This window comes from Tauraco erythrolophus, chromosome Z (assembly GCF_009769465.1).
Source record: "Tauraco erythrolophus isolate bTauEry1 chromosome Z, bTauEry1.pri, whole genome shotgun sequence".
NCBI classification, from domain to species: Eukaryota; Metazoa; Chordata; class Aves; order Musophagiformes; family Musophagidae; genus Tauraco; species Tauraco erythrolophus.
The window spans coordinates 28550067-28563819 of NC_141496.1; the positions used below are offsets into that span (position 1 = coordinate 28550067).

Below are 13753 nucleotides of genomic sequence, written 5' to 3' on the forward strand. Positions count from 1 at the left end.
CTTTCTTCATGAAAAGCTTTGTTCATGAAGAACAACCAAAGAACAACAAAAGCATTGGAACAGGCTGCCCAGAGAAATGGTTGAGTCACCGTCCCTGGAGGTATTTAAAAGATGTGCAGATGTGGCACTTAAGGACATGGTTTAGTGGTGGACTGGGCAGTGCTAGGTAAATGGTTGGACTTAATGATCTTAAGGGTCTTTTCCTAAATGAGTCTATGAAGCTGGTTAAAGATGGTTAATACTGCTGTTCCTTATATTGGAGTGTTCTGTGATGTACAAAAAGGCCTGTATGAGAACTCCTACAAAAACTAGGCAATCATCAAGAGCATTATCATCTTTTGCTTCAAACATAAGATACAAAACCTGCATCACAGTAATAAAAAGCTACTGAACAAAAACTGTTACACATTATGCCTCATAGTCCAGAGCAATGCTACAAAAGAAAAAAAAAAAAAAAGGTCTGATTATTGTAGCTCTGCAGCTAAAGTAGTAATAACTTTGAAAGCATAACTGATAAGCTGCTGCCTGCTCAACTAATCATTGAATCACAGAACGGGTTGAGTTGGAAGGGACCTCAAAGATCATCTAGTTCCAAGGCCCTCTGCCATAGGCAGGGACACCCTCCATTAGATCAGGTTGCTGAAAGCCTCATCCAACCTGGCCTTGAACACTTCCAGGGATGGGGGATCCACAACTTATCTGGGCAACCTGTTCCAGTGCCTCACCACCCTCTGAGTGAAGAATTTCTTCCTTATATCTAACCGAAATTTAACCTCTTCCAGTTTAAAGCCATTACCCCTTGCCCTATCACTACATGCCCTTGAAAAGTCCCTCTCCAGCTTTCTTGTAAGCCCCCTTTAGGTACTGGAAGGCTGCTATAAGGTCTCCCCAGAGCCTTCTCTTCTCCAGGCTGAACAGCCCCAACTCTCTCAGCCTGTCTTCATAGCAGAGGTGCTCCAGCACTCAGATCATCTTCGTGGCCCTCCTCTGGACTCGCTCCAACAGGTTCTTCTTATGTTGGGGGCCCCAGAGCTGGAGGCAGTACTGCAGGTGGGGTCTCAGGAGAGCAGAGTAGAGGGGCAGAATCACCTCCCTCAACCTGCTAGCCACACTTCTTTGGATGCAGCCCAGGATACAAATGCATATTGCTGGTTCATGCTGAGCTTCTCATCAACCAACACTCCCAAGTCCTTCTCCTCAGGGCTGCTCTCAATCCATTCTCCACCCAGCCTGTACTTGTGCTTGGGATTGCCCCGACCCATATGCAGGACCTTGCACTTTGCCTTGTTGAACTTCATGAGGTTCGCACAGGCCCACTTCTCCAGCTTGTCAAAGTCCCTCTGGATGGCATCCCTTCCCCACAATGTGTCCACAACACCACACAACTTGGTGTCGTCAGCAAACTTGCTGAGTGTGCACTTGATCCCACTGTCCCTGTTGCCAACAAAGACATTAAATGAACAAGACTGTTCACACTCTCCAGCAAGGACTTCAGTAGCCCTCCTGTAACACTGTAAGAAGTAACAGTAATATTACCTGTAACAGTGCAAAAGGTGAATTGTCAGACTAGAAAATATTTGAACAGTGAATTCAAAATATTTACCTTTGAAAGAGGCTTTGTCCAAACAGCCTGCAGTGCTGCTAATGACTGGAACATTTATATATGCTTATGAGTAAAGGAACCAATCTGAAAGCTCACTAGAGCTACATATCGAAGAGGTTAGCCAACAGCATATGTTATATACAATGTTAATATAAGGTATTAATTATGTACAAGATTCTTTTGATTCAGATTTCTACCTCGTTTAGGTTCCATGACATGCTAGCTGGCTATAAATAGATTAGGCTTGCTGCCTACTATGCACATAAGGACAATTGTGTGAAACAGCCAGTGCCTATGTAAAAGCCTGTACTCCCCGAAGAAATGAGATTACACCAGTGATTTGTAGTAGGGCCTTTCCATCCTGGAATTCTAAGAAATTCAAGAGAAGCTGGGTGCCAAAAGCTGTTAAGGGATGTTACAAAGGCTACTACTTCCAACAGACTCCAAGACCTATGAACTCCTCCTTTCCAGCTGCTGGAGCCTGCTCCAGCACACCCTGAGACCCTCTGAGGGCCCTCCGTTCCAGGCTAAGGGATATAGCTGACACTTTTCAGTTTCCAGGTTCAGCTAGTAGGAATTGGAGTGCGTGTCCCAGAGATGCACACACATACACACACACACTGAGGACACTAGGACAGCTTGCTACACCAGCTGCCACAGGCAGGGCACTGCCTTTAGCAGAACTCTCCAATAGCACTATCGAAACTACAATAGAATATAGGTATGGAGTCACATTCCACTCCTCCTCTCCAACTGATCAGCACAGAAGCTGACTATGGAAAGCACATGCCTCGCTCTAGATTTACAAGCACACCAACAGCTGCAGATCCCTCAGATACGACCAGTGGGCCCTCAGCCTGTTGATATATTTACCTGGATTTGGAGCTCTCTTAACCTGCTGTACAGGTTTTGTCTTGTTTGCTAGTTCACCCGGCTTGACGTTCACTAGAAGATTCATGCACATACACTTGTGTCACAAGCAACCTCCTCACTTGCAGCTCCCTCAAACGCCAGCATGGGCTCTCAGCTTGCCACGTATCCAATCCCAGAGCCTGGACTCCCTTACTCACTTTTGGCTCAGACTTCAAGTCTTCCCAGAGAGAGGTTTTCCTCCTATTTGCTAGCTAGTCCTGCCTGAAGTTTGCTAGTGAATTACACACACAGAGGAAAACACACTGGGTCCCTTCAGTGGCTGACACCTCAAACATGTGGGCCCTATGATCCATGGTCCCTTCAGCTGCTGACACCCAGATGTTGACACCACAGACATATGGCCCACTACTACTTGGGGTCTGACCGCTTTGCTAGCACCTAAGTCTCTCACTCTAGTCTCTCCAGCCACTGGCACCGAGACCCTGCAGCACTCACAGATGCTGTAGAGAGTGAAATGTCACTGAAAGATAGTTAAGAAAGAACCTAACAGTAACTGCAGTGATTAGGCACATAGCTCAGACAAGTTTACTGACTGGCAGCAACCAGCCCCTTTTTTACTCCATCCTCTTTTGCAGTCTCCTCCTTGCTCCTCTCCAGTCCCCAATTGCTCCACGTTTGACTAGTTCCCTAAAAATTCCTTAATAAATTTTGCATTAAATTTGCATTCCTTACTAACTTTTGCTACAGGTTCCACTCAACTATTCATGCTTATCTTGTTTTTTACCCTCTTATCAGTTAAAAAGTCCAGGCTGACTCTCTGCAAAGCCCATAAAGTAGTGGCTGAAGAGTTTTGGTCTTCCTTTTCATCTCTGTTATCATTTACCTATCAGGTTTGTGTTTCTGCCTTTGTTTGTTGTTTTCCCTCTTACTTATTACTCCCTTTAAACTGAAAAAAGTCTGTAACCTTAATGAAATAGAAGCTCTTACATTCTGCCGATCTTTACAGTAACCACTATGACTGGATGATTTGGAACATCATGGAGGTTTTCAACTGAAAGACTACCATGACTTTTACAAGGATGATACGTGATTAAAAATCACATGTACCTTTGGATACTCTGTAATAATACAACTGAGATTATGGTCTTCATTCTGGCCTCAGCTCCTCAAAACCCATACAGCTGTATCACTGTAGTAACATGAAGAAGGACACTCCAGGCTTACTATTTCAAGCACTGCAGTGCAAGTAAACAGCTGCCCTGAGTCTCATGTTGTTAGATCTGTGCACTACAGTGCATCACTTAACGCAGGAATGATGCTGCAGTCAAGGCAACTTCCATGTCTGTTTGAAGGTTAAAGCCCCTGTCTATGTAGAGGTCTGCTAAAAAAAAGCCAACATAAACCCTAAACAAACAAAAAATCCAACCAACTAACAACCATTTATGATTAGTAGACTTTTCTGTGACCCTCCAGCCCCTAGTTGCCCAGTAAAGAACTTGTACCTTCTGGCCTCTTAGTTTCTTGCATCCTTGTAAGAGCGTTTTCTATAGTGAGTGTGATAGCTGTCACTTTTCCTTCCTCTGGTATGAAGCCAGCTGAGGTACATTCCAGTTCATGCTTCACCAATTTTCCATCTTAGTTTTCTTAACACTCAGCTGACTACCTATTTCCAGCAAGTTATCACTTCGCTAAAGCCTATTCTATTGAGAATTCAAGTCTAAAAAACACTTGCCCAGTAAAGAAACCATTAATTTAGTTTTTTCCTACATCATTATCTTCTGTTAGTACACTTATAATCTTAAAGATGGCAGAAGCTTCCTGCTGAAACAAAGTTTCCCAAGTTGTTCTACAAGTTTTAACTCAGAGCTTTGAGTTTGCCTTACAGTTTCACACTTAGCTTGAAAGAGTTTAAGCTCGTAAGTTTTCTTTGAAAATAGCTTCCACTTTTCTAAAGGCCATCTTGCTCTGGTAGCAAGCTTGACAAAGCAGCAAAAAGCCAGCACAGTTAGTCTATTCTTATGGTGCACCTAAAGCAGGTATTTTTGAGCTGCAGTAAGTGTGTCTACACCATTCATGAATGTTATTGTGTGTTTAATATAACTTATGAGTTATTTAGTATCATTTGATGAAATTAGTGCATGACGTTAGAAAAAGTAGAGAGAAGAGCTTTTAAGAGAGTTGGACATAGTAAGGAAAGGTAAGAAAAATCATGCATCTGCTTCAATATCCATCATTAATTTTCACTGGGTATCACTCCAGAATTTCTGCTAGGTTGTTACACATACTAAGAATTTAATGCAGCAAGAGTTGCATTCCAACCACCATATTCACATGATACAGCCAGTTGCTGAAATATAGTAGCATTTCTTCATTAAGCACAGAAAGGGCCATGCATGTTTTTGCATACTACTGTGTTTTTAATTACTCACCTTAGCTTCATCACATGCGCACAGGGAAACCGAGTGTCAGTGCTCAAATCTGCCTCAATGGTGGAAGTTCAATGCTGCTTTACCATGTTTATTTTTCCAGGTTATTATTCTAAGATCACAATTCAATGCACAACAGGCACAGGTATCATAATGATCTTTTACAGACCAAGAACCTAATGAAGAAAGCGTTGTCATCACAGAATATCTCAAGTTGGAAAGAACTCACAAGGATCATCGAGTCCAACTCCCTGCTCCTGGCAGGACTACCTAAAACTAAACCATATGACTAAGGGCGTCATCCAGGTTCTCCTTGAACTCTTGACAGGCTTGGTGTCAGGACCACTTCCCCGGGGAGCCTGTTCCAGTGGCTGACCATCCTCCCCATGAAGAACCTTTTACTTATGTCCAATCTGAACTTCCCCTGACGCAACTTCATTCCATCTCCTCCTGTCCTATCCTTGGTCACCAGACAGGAGATCAGCATCTCCTCCTCTGCTGCCCCGCTTGAGGAAGTTGTAGGCTGCAGTGAGGTCACCCCTCAGCGTTCTTTCTCCAAGCTGAGCAAACCAAGAGACCTCAGCCCCTCCTCTAGTCTTGTCCTTGGAGGCCTGCCGCCCTGCCTCCCTGGCCCCCCTGTCGCCCATGGAGACTAATGGTGGAGCAGAGACACACTCACAGCCCGTGGAGAACCCCACACTGGAGCAGAGATGCCCGTGCCTGAAGGAAGCCTAGAGAATGGTCTCCATGAGACCTTTCACCATCTTCGTTGCCCTCCTCTGGACCCACTCTTAACAGTTTGATGTCCTCATATTGAGACGCTCAAAACTGCACGCAGTACTCCACGTGACGTGGCATCCGTGTAGTGCAGAGTGGGACAATCACCTCCCTCAACCGTCTGGTTTTGCTTCGCTGGATGCACCCCAAGACATGGTTGGCCCTTTTGGCTGCCAGGGCACACTGTTGACTCATATTCAACTTGTCATCAGCCCAAACTCCCAGATCTCTTTCTGCAGGGCTCCTCTCCAGCCTCTTGTCCCCCAGTTAGTATGTATAACCAGGATCACCTCATCCCAGGTGGAGAATCCAGCATTTGTTTTTGTTAAATTTCATACAGTTGGCGATTGCCCAGTTCTCTAGTCTATCTCTGTAAGGCCTCTCTACCTTCAAGGGAGTCCACAGCTCCTCCTAGTTTAGTAACACCAGCAAACTTACTTTAGGTACATTCAATTTCTATGTCTAGATCATTTATAAAAACATTAAAGAGCACTGGCCCTAAAATTGAGCCCTAGAGAATCCCACTGGTGACTGGTCACCAGCCTGATATAACCCCATTTACTGTAACTCTTACGAGCCCAAACCCATCAGCCAATTGCTCACCCAGCACCTTATGGACTTACTTAGCTGTCTGCTGGACATTATGTCCAGCAGGATATTGTGAGATACAGTATCAAAAGCTTCCTAAAATCCAAAACCACCACATCTACTGGCTTGCCTTGGTCAGCTAGACAGATGACCTTGTCAGAAAACTAAGTTTAGTTAAGCCCCTTTCCCCTCGCGAACCCATGCTGGCTATGACCAATGACTGCATTGTCTCTCAAGTGTTTTTCAGTAACACCAGAATAACCTTCTCCATAATTTTACCAGGCACTGGACTGAGACTGACAGGCCTGTAATTACCAGGGTCTTCCTTCTTACCCTTCCTGACAATTGGGACATTTGTCAGCCTCCTGTCGACTGTGACCTTTCCAGACTCTCAAGACCATTCAAAAATAATGGAGAGGTGTCCCATGATAACACTGGCCAGCTCTTTCAGTACCCTGGGATGAATCCCATCAGGCCCCATAGACTTAGGTGCATCCAGCTGGAGCAGCAAGTCTCGAACAACTCGAGTCCGCTGGGAGTCTACCATCTCTCCAGTCACAGGCTCCCAGGGCCCATCATCGGTGTTAAAAGACACAGGTGAAGAAGATACTGATCATCTCTGCTTTGTCTACATCCCTATTTGTGAGACAACTGACCTCACCAAGTAATGGGCCAATGTTATCTTTGATCCTCCTTTTGCTGTTGAAGTATTAAAAAAAGCTCTTTTGCTTTCAGTGCTGGCCAGCCTGAACTCTAATTGAGCTTTGGCCACATGAATTTTCTCTGTGCAATGGCGAGCAGCATCTCTGTAGTCCTCCTGTGTTGCCTATCCTTGATTCCAATGGCCACACACTTTCCTCTTACACCTAAGTTCTAGAAGAAAATACTTACTTAGCCAAGCCAGCCTTCTGCTCCACCTGCTTAACTTCTGACACTCTGGAATTGCCTGCTCCTGCACTCTTAGAGATGGCTCTTAAAAAGTGACCGTTTTAAATTCAGGTTGCACTAAGTCTTCCTATCAAACTGAAATAAATCTAATCAAAGCTGAGAAGCAAAAAAAACCACACAGCTACGTAACAGAAAACAGAAGTACCTAGCTGCCTTGGAAAAATCATTCAGCCTTCAAGAAAATAGATTTAAAAAAAAAAAAAACAAAAACAAAAACACAAAACATAGCTGTATGGTTTGGGATTTTCCTAGAAGCAAGAAGTACTGAAGTTAAATCAGAGAAGACAAAACATCTTCAAGCTCTAGCATTCTGCAGCAGATCTGGAGAACTGCATGGACTTCAATAAAGTTCAGCTGACATACAAGATTATTTATTATTGGGCTGACGTAGGTAATAAGGAAAGGGTACAGGAAAAAAAAAGGAGAAAATAAAAAGTAATTTCTGGTAACATTTTGTCAGAAACCACTTAAAGTTGTCTTTTGTCCTATAAACATATTTCCCAGTATTTGGCAATGACTTGTGTGCTGAGTTTAAGTGATGGGGTTTGGTAGCATGGGAGGGGCTGCAGAAATGGCCCCTCTAAGTAGCTGTGAAAAGCTTCCCAGGCTCCAAAACTGGTCGGACCGGCCTCTGGCCAGGTGAGACCCTCCCCATCCCCTCAGGGCAAAGATGAGACCATCAGCACCTCTGCGAATGACCTATTCAGACAGGGACAAAGGAGCCTGAACGGAGGCAAGACTTACACCAAAGAGAGAGGAGGCAGGTGCTGCCCCAGTGCCTCCCGGGCTGGCAGCGGCCCATGCTGGGCCACTGCTTCCGAGGTTCGTTGGGCCCGGCATGACTGCAGCAGAGAGAGGACCAAGACCTAGGAGAAACGGCTATGCAGACACCAGGACAGTGAAGATGGAGCAGGAGATGTGCCAGAGCTGAGATTCCCTTGCAACTAGTGGTGAGACGGCAGCAGCCCCCCTGCTGCTCATGGAGATCAATGGTGGAGCAGAGATCCACCTCCAGCCTGTGGAGAATCCCACGCTGGAGCAGAGATGCCTGTGCCTGAAGGAAGTCTAGAGAATGGTCTCCGTGAGCTGCTGAAGGCTGACAGTGAGGTGGAGAGGCATCTGAAGCCCATGGAGAACCCATGCCAGAGCGGGTGGCAGCTCCCTAAGAAGCCATAACTCTGTGGGGAAGAAGCCCATGCCAGAGAAATCCAAGGTGTAAGGATTGCATCCTGCGGGAAGGACTCACATTGGAGAAGTCTGTGAACTGTCCCGTGAGGAGGGGATCCATTGGAGCAGGGAAAAAGAGTGTAGGGCGTCCTCCTCCTTTAAGAAAGGAGTGGCAGAAACAACGTGACAAACTGACCTGTGACCCCCCATTCCCAGTCCCCCTGCACCACTGGGGGAGCAGGCAGAGTCAGGAAGAAGCGAGGGGTGGGGGGGAAGGTGTTTTTGAGATCTGGCTTTATTTCTTGTTACCCTCTCTGGATGAGCCATTAACAAATTAAATTGATTTGTCCCCAAACCAAGCCTGTTTTGCCCGGGCCCTGGTCAGTGGGTGATCCCTCCCTGTTCTTACTGTGACTCTCAGGCCTTTTGTTACATTTTTCTTCACCTCACCGAGGGGGAGGAGTGAGCGAGCGACAACTGGAAAAACAGAAGTTCAATAAAAAAAGCATACAAGGCAAACAAAGAAGAACCAGAGAGAACACAGGTTATGCACACAACAGAAATGTTGCTTCATACATGCAATTAAAACATAGTCAATAAAAGTTAAGAAATAATCATTTACTGGCCTGGGAGACAAAACAGTAAGGCAGACAGTTCTTTGTACAGTTATTAAAAAGGCAGCACCAAGCACAATTCGAGAAGTTAATGTCTCACACCAATTTCCAAATATAAAGTATGCACAGGTTTGCTCTAATTGCCACCTCTGAAGTTAGCTCAATTAAGAATTAAGCTAACCTCATTAAAAAAGCTGCAAAATAATTCCAGTAAAAATATTTATTGGAATGTTCATTAGCATACAGTAGGTTCCTTACATTCTGAAACGGAGCTGTATTTGCAAGGTGTTGTATTGAAAAATTGTCTGACATGGCCTAAGTGCTGTTGCACAAGACGCATGAAGTCTAAAACTGGAGGCATTCTGGAAAGCAATAGGTCAGATATGAGTTTTTAAAAGGTTGGCAAGGGACATGCATTTCATATAGACAAAAACTGTACATAATAAATGTAAAACTTATTGAGAAAATACTATTACCACTTGATCAGATCAGAGCTAGTTATAGGAGCAATAGATTTGTTATTTAGAACCAAAAGCAAACATCCACTTCCTAAAACCACTTCGAATGTTTTATCAGCACAAAAGATGGAAGTGTGAGAGAGACACTTCGTCAACAACTATCAAAATCCTGAAGATGTCAAACTAGCTAATTGCAGAAACTAGTTTTGAGAACTAATGGACATTTCATAAAGACATCGAGATCCATAATTATTAAGTGAGCAGAACAGGAATTCTCATCTCTTAGTGTACTTTTGCCTATGTTATTCTGTTTTTTATTGACATAGGATTTCTAGGAATAAAATTTGCTGAGGCATCTTTGAAGGAAACCAGTGAACCTGGCACTTGCCGGGTAACTCCTTCAGCCCTGACAAACATGTCAGGCAGTTCATACCAGAGCACCTCAAAACCTACTCTGCCTTCTTTTGTCTCAGAAGTAGATGATTAGACACGGGCTCCTCAGGTGGCTTCAGGGCAGTAGATGTCAAGTCTCTTCATTCCTTTCTCACATTTAACAGTTCAACCCATCTCTCTGGAACTTGGAAGACTTGGCCCCATGTCAGGCATAATGAAAATGTGAAAACAAGACTTGATCCACTTTTCTTACCTCAGCAGAATGTCACAGCCATCCTGTATATATTCTTTCATTTCCTAACTTCATAGTTACCAGACCAAAGTCTGGCTTACTCACGTATCAGGACAAACTGTAGAATTCTGCTGTAACTAATACGCAATTCCCTAAGTATAAGAAATGAAGCACACATTTTGCCTCCCTTACGGATCAGCATACACATAAGGCTGTTGGGAAAAGATCATAGAATCATCAAATGGTTTGGGTTGGAAGGGACCTCAAAGATCATCTAGTTCCAACTCCCCTGCCATGGGCAGGGAAACCCTCATCCAACCTGGCCTTGTACACTTCTAGGGATGGGGCATCCACAACTTCTCTGGACAACCTGTTCCAGTGCTTCACCACCCTCTGAGTGAAAAATTTCTTCCTTGTATCTAATCTAAATCTCCCCTCTTTCAGTTTAAAGCCATTGCCCCCTTGTCCTATCACTACACAACCTTGTAAAAAGTCCTTCTCCAGCTTTCCTGTAGGCCCCCTTTAAGTACTGGAAGGCTGCTACAAGATCTCCCCAGAGCCTTCTCTTCTCCAGGCTGAATAGCCACAACTCTCTCAGCATGTCTTCACCGGAGAGGTGCTCCATTTTGTCATGCCTGTCTGTCCATGTGTTGTTGGCTGCCTGTACAAGTGCTATCAGTGGCTTAGGGATTTGGGTATGGAAGAGATACTTAACTGACTTACAGCCTGCATAGGATTGACGAGATATTCACAGCAAGACAGATGGTCAGCAGTTCTGTCTTTTTAAGGGTGTAATTCTAATCACTCAGACTTGTGTTGCGAGAACTGCTCTAACCTCCAGCCATCACTGGATAATATCGTATCATATAATATCACGGCATACCACCCACATTTGGACGGGGGAACTGTTGACTGTTTGTAATTTACAGAGACTTTACTTCACTGGTCCATGGTCTTTGACCCTCACTGACATATTACGATATGGTAGTTATATCCTGAAGTCCAATCAACACCAATCTACAACATCCCTTTTTGTTCCTACCCCAAATGGTACTTCTGAGATCAATCTAAATTTTATTTCATGCCACAGCTGCACTAGGGGAAGATGCAAACTATTACAACCTCTCTCAAAGAGCAGAGGTTAGCTGGAGATAAATGCTCAAAAGAAGTTCTCTCTTTAATAGATTTCCCCATGTGGATGAAGTAGTTCATTCACGGGGGCAGTGGGTAGACTTTCGAAAGAAGACAGCTGTGGATAATCAATCTGGTTTCCTATAAACACTTCATCGTTTAGATGTAAGACAGAAGGAGGGGAGCTGCCCAGGAATTCACTGAAAAAAAATCTATTTAAACATGTCTCAAAACCCCCCAAAAAAACCCAACTCTACTAACAATTGTTTCCAAATTTTTAATGCAGCAATTTGAAAGTGATTGCTGTATGTGTTACTGTGTCAGTCTCAGAGGAGCTCAACACGCATTAGCAAAACTTGTAGAAGCAGGAAGGATTAAAGGCCTTCTTTAACACTAGTTTCATCAAATGATGAAGCAGAAATACTAATTGTCTAATCTTATTTGTTGCTTGTTGATTTCAGAAACATAACAAAAGACAGAAAGTCATCTCCATGGTGACTGTTAGACCTGGAGATAAAACCACTGAAAACACATGCAATATTTAATCTGACATTTATACCATGCACTCAAAACTTTGTTTGGTTTAACAACTGAAAATAAGACATGTTTTGAAATTTGATAAGAAGAAAAAAAAAATACTCCTGATTTCTCATGTTAGATATCAAGATGATGACATTTGAGACCTAAAATCCCCTATGTGCTATTCACTTTCCTCATTATGTCTTACAAGTCATTTTCCTACAAAACTTCCCAGTGCAGATGTGAAGGACATAACTTGACTGAGAAATGGTGAATGCACTGAAATAAATAAAAAAAAAAATAGAATAAGAATACTAAGATAAAGAAGAATTTACTCTTTTTTCTCCTATCCTATCCTGATAACCAAGAAAGAACTGATAGGAAGCATCTCCCTTGGCAAAGGGAAAACACAACTGAGCTAAGATAATGAATGTCAGCACTCATAGTTTGAAGTCACTCTCTCACAGAAGAAACATCCTTGTCCGGATTTACAATGGAAGAAAATTTTTGCAGTCCACCATGCTTTATTTCCTTGAATTTGGAGGAAAGCGGGAAAGAAGGTTAATGCTGTGCCAGTGCTACTGACTGCAAGATATCATCTTACCACCAAGTCTGGATTTCTAATTGAACCACACCATTCTCAGCTTCCTTAAAAACTAGAGCTACACATTGTTACTCATAGTGAAACAAACATCATTTTTAGTCTTACAGACCAGCAATTCTCAAACTAAAGAGCACAGAAATCTCCAGGACATTTTGCTACCACCAGCTTGTATGCTTTCTTCTCACTAGCGTCATTATAGTTTTCAAATGTTAGAAGCGGGATTACCTGCACAAAACTGTTCAAGATGACTCAGCTTCCCAATAACAGTAGAACAAGCATCAGCAGCAAATCAAAGTCCCCAGAAACTATTTGGATGTTTTGGCTCTAAGCAGCACACAAAATGCAGAGTAATTTCTGTCTTTATTCTGACAAAGACTGTAATCCTCCAAGTCTAAAATTCACAAACCCTGCTTCCACCTTTTTTCATCCAATCTTTTAAGGCATTCACTTCCACTGTCTCTTCCCTTTATCCTGCTGCATATGTTTATTTGTACACTCATAGTATGCCCTTCTCTTGCATACAAAGCTGGTAGGAAAAGAGAGGTGAGCACATGGAATTGTGAACATATCCTCAGGCACCTAAGCACAGTCCTGCAAATGCATATAATTACAGAATAAATACTTACATATAAAGCATGCACAAGATATAGAGAGAGGAAAGGGAGTATCATCTAAAGGTTGATTATGACTGCACTCTTAGCTGAACATATATTTTGCTCTTTCAGTCTTGCTTTCTGCAAGAAAACCTGTGAAAGTTCTTTTCCTCTACAGAAACAGAACTGCTCATTCCATAGACAGTTTTTATGAATTTGGTAAAATCCCATTGATTATTAATTCAATCACAGTGCATGAATATAGCACATATCAGCAGATCTGAACACTGACTTAAAGATTTCCTCTATACTCCCAATTTTTCTATATGACTGACATCCGTAATGAGCAATTAGAACTTTTTATACATTCACAGCTGACTGTTCAAAGCCAGATAACCTTAGCCATATACTTCAGTTTTCATTTTAACACGCAGCTCTGTAGGAAAAGTACATAACTAATAAAAAAGTCAGAGTACCTCTGGATCATTTTTTTTTTTAAACAAGACCTACTGTCTTTGTACCTTACAGTCAATACAAAGCAATTTTGTAACTCTTCAAGCTTCAGAAAGATAAATCAATCCTAATTTGTCGTATTGTGAGTCAGGAGAGAAAAAGACTTGTTTAATATATTTGCTAGCTGTAAATATTCTGTCTTAAACAGCTGATCCAAGGCATACTCAAAAACAAGCTTCTTCCAGTCTAGCATTTTAACATTGCATGAACCCTTACTGTTGCATTGCAGACTCAAATACCAACATTCCCTATCAGCACTACCAGATTTGCCACAGGAAGTAAGCCTATATTTGAAAAATACAGAATTTGAATGT

The 13753-nt window shown here is 42.9% G+C and overlaps 1 protein-coding gene across 2 annotated transcripts in view; it reads right to left on the reverse strand.

Annotated features, from left to right (window-relative positions):
- The window catches only part of SCAMP1 (secretory carrier membrane protein 1), a 48104-nt gene that overhangs the window by 18711 nt on the left and 15640 nt on the right, over positions 1–13753 (reverse strand). The gene's annotated exons all lie outside the window — the stretch shown is intronic.